Raw genomic sequence first — 4,046 nt, forward strand, 5'->3', positions numbered from 1 at the left:
TGTAAGTCTCTGACCTTTTCACCAAGATGCATGCATGTGGTTGGCTACTGAAGGCCAATACTGAGCCAGCGTTCTGAACCCGGAAGCACTGCTATTTTAACAGTGTCTTTACTACCTAATATGGATGAATAGTTTAGAATAAGATAACATTTCTTTTAGATAGGGGGAACCTTTTTACAAGATTTCAGATTAAACTTTGAAAATCTCCCAATGACTGGTGACATCTTTATAATATTTGCACACACACACACACACACACACACACACACACACACACACACATATATATATATATATATATATATATATATATATATATATATATATATACACAGGTTTTCTATTCTTACTGGCTGAATGTTTTGTGCCCAAGATTTAATTAGGTTGTTTTATTAGAGATTTATGAACACATTTCTCGCTGGCTTTGTTTGGCAGCTGTAATACATTTTTATGGTTATTCAAAGAACATTAGAACCTAAAAAAAAAAAAAAGAAGCTTTTTAACGCAGAAGTTAAAATCACAAAATTTAAAATGAATAATTACAAAAGCACAGACTTAATTTTAACTGGTAAAATGAATCTGAGCTTAGTAATTGGCCTACAGTATATTAGCCTATATTTGATTTACCCCATAACAATAGTCCCTTTACAGTTATTGCTATCATAAAAATACTCTTACTTGTAGGTTTAAAATTCTAAATAAGGTACATTTAATGTCCATCAACAAATATTTTAGCATATATATATTTTTTGTACTTTATTATGTCTTTCAATTCAAACACATTTAACACAATTAATGGACAGTTGCTTTAAAGACATAATATTTTCCCCCATAATTATTCCTTATTTTTCCTTCTACTTTTTTCCTTTTGTGATAATACCCACCAACACATAAAAAAACACACATAATTAGAACAATAACCAATAAATACATAGTTAGACACTTACATATGACATTTTTTTATTTTTTTTAATATTTATAATTAAATAAATATTAATAAAAATGAAACATTCACATATTTATCTCAAACTCTTAATGACACATAATTCCTAATAAGTTATTCAAGTAATATTATTTAAATAGAAAATAATAAGAATAGTATACTTATAATTATTAAATAATAAGTAAATAAATAAAATAACTAGAATTAAAAGTTAATGGGTTATGTAAAAAATAATAATTAATGTAATATGTATTCCTTTATTTTATGGAATATTCTTTGATTTTAGAGTTGCCTATATCTTTTCAAAATTATTGCTCTTAATTTCATGTTATCCTCTCCATAGTGTACTTTAGAAACTAAATCTAGCCAATAATTTAAAACTGGGGATTCTTGCTTTCTCCAATTATTTTTTATTGCTTTAAAAGCTGTAATTCTCAGCATTCTAAATAAGATAGCATAGGTCATACACCCAAAACTATATTTTGTATCTTTATTATATTTGGTTTCTTAAAAATGTCTTCCCTGAATTATACTTCTGTTCAAGTAGCCTATAAAATATATGAGTGCAATGAGCGATAAGTTCACAGCAACTTATCCAACATAATAAAGTTAAATATTTATAGTTTGAAGATATTTCTGGTGTTATAAAACATTGCATATTAATTTTCTAACCAAAATGTATGTTTTAGTCAGAATTATTGCGCTCATTTGGCGTGCATGTGCGCAGCAGCGCTCATTCAGTGTGAAGTTTAGCAGCAAAATGGATATATTTGCACGACTTTCTAACATGTAAGTTTTGCACTAAAGAAAAACACCATGTCTCAAACGCATAAAACAGCACAAAATATACCGTTTGATGGTGGATCCATTTGATCCATGCTCGACCTCTAGGGTTGCTTAGGAAAAGCGTGCACACGCAATTATCTATACAAACCTGGATCAAATTAGTGGGATTGCGTGAACTTCAATTTCCTTTTATGAAACCGCTTTAGCCCCAACTTATTTGTTATAGTTCATTCAAGTCAGGTGTTGGAGTTTAATCCCCGCTTTTCTTAGCGTCTTTTATGAAACAGCCCTCAGTTGTGGTAAACAGAAGCTCAAGCTTGTTGGCTTGACGTGTGAGAACCAATGAAGTTCATTCTCGTGTTACGCAGCACGTTTGTGCTTCCGCAAAAACCAATAAGGTTTGTTCTTGCGCGTCAAGCAGGTTCGGTTGAGCTTCTGTGTATGTTTTCTGATCAATGTTTAAATGTGAATAAAATCCTAAATTCAATCTGTTCATCACATAAAAAAGCGATCGAGTCTCTTCAGGAAATTTGGACTAAACCGCTCAATTTATATGGATTAGTTTTACGATCTCTTTATGAACTTTTTGAAGAGTCAAAGTGGTAGTTGCGTAGCTGTCAATGGAGGGACAGAAAGGTCCCTTTCTTCATTTGAAAGATCTTCATTTGTGTTCTGAAGATGAACGAAAGTCTTACAGGTTTGGAACGACATGAGGGTGAGCAATTAATGACAGGACTTTCATTTTTGGGTGAACTATCCCTTTAAGCTTGTCAGCAACAACAAAAAAACACTTAAAAATTCCAATTTGAGTATGACTATGTGTTAAAGCAAAACATATAATCTCTTCTAGTCTTTTTTTAATTTATTTTTTATTATTATAATAAACCCCATAGAAAATTGCAGACAGAAACCTATAGCTCATAAATGAAAATTCTCTTCCAGGTTTTAGGACTACAAACTGAACATGTTGGATTGTCATTCGGCTATTAAATGTTAAACATGATTACATTTGATCTCTTATAGTCTCTTTACTGACATTTTCTCTCTTATTATAGACTCTTACATTGCCAAACTATTAATAACCCTAAAAAAAAAACTCTCTCTTTACCAACTAAACACATGCTGCCTTCGAATGTACAGTAGGCCTACATGGGAAGTCAGTCAGTATTTTGACATTCACATAGGCCTACTCAAAACAGAAAGAAAATATAGAAGTAGCCTAAACAAATAAACAATGCATGATGGAGACAAACTGTTGTAAAGTGTTTTGCATACACAAATACACCTGCATCACTTTTACATTGACCATACATGGTAGGCTATCTAAAGAAAAAAGGTTAGGCCTAGCTCTTTTATATATAACAAATCAATAGTGTTGAAATAAAGAGGTAAAACTTAAATAACTTTGCAAAACCATTCAGTATAACGCAGAGTTGTTTCCCGCCATCTTTCATGCAACACGGCCCCTTAAACGTCATAACTTGTTTTTTCACTGGAAAACAGGACTAGGCTTGGTCAATCATGTGCACGTAAATCCCAATTACGATATTTCATACAGAGTTCACTTGAAGGGGTACTGTATTAACGCACATATTTCTCTGAAGATTCTCCAGAGCCAGAAACTGAGGCCTGCTGTCAAGGCAACCGGAGCCAAAATGGCGTTCAGCGCATATCTAAACTCCAAACTACAACATTCCCAGCCGTCTGCTGTTATGTTATTTCTCAAAATACATTACAGTCCTTATAAAACATAATACGACGTGCTTGAACCTGTGAGAAGTATTATAACGAAATTCCTAGTGTCATAGTGCTCACCTGTTAGGGGAAGGTGGGCGTTCAATGGTCGTGCACGGCTGCCACCCGGTGGTCGCAATAAGAAATGCACATACACATTATAAATAATCTCTCTCACACGTTGCGTTTTCATGTTTTATGGGGACTTTCTATAGACATAATGATTTTTAAACTCTACAAACTGTATATTATATCCCCTTACACTACCCCTACCCCTAAATCTACTCATCAAACTTTCTGCATTGTGACATGTTCAAAAAACTTCACTTATGAGCTGTTTTCCTCATGGGGACCAAAACAGATTTCCGAAGGATTTCGGATACTGCCATCTTTGTGGGGATATTTGTCTCCATAATGTAGGGTTTACCAGGCTGGTCACTCTCTCTCACACACACACACACACACACACACACACACACACACACACACACACACACACACACACACACACACACACACACACAGAGGAAGTTCTTTTTTTTAATGGGAATTTAAACAGAGAAAGTTGACAAGTGCAACTTTT

The sequence above is a fragment of the Abramis brama genome (assembly GCF_963993115.1).
Source record: "Abramis brama genome assembly, chromosome: 17".
Lineage (NCBI taxonomy): Eukaryota > Metazoa > Chordata > Actinopteri > Cypriniformes > Leuciscidae > Abramis > Abramis brama.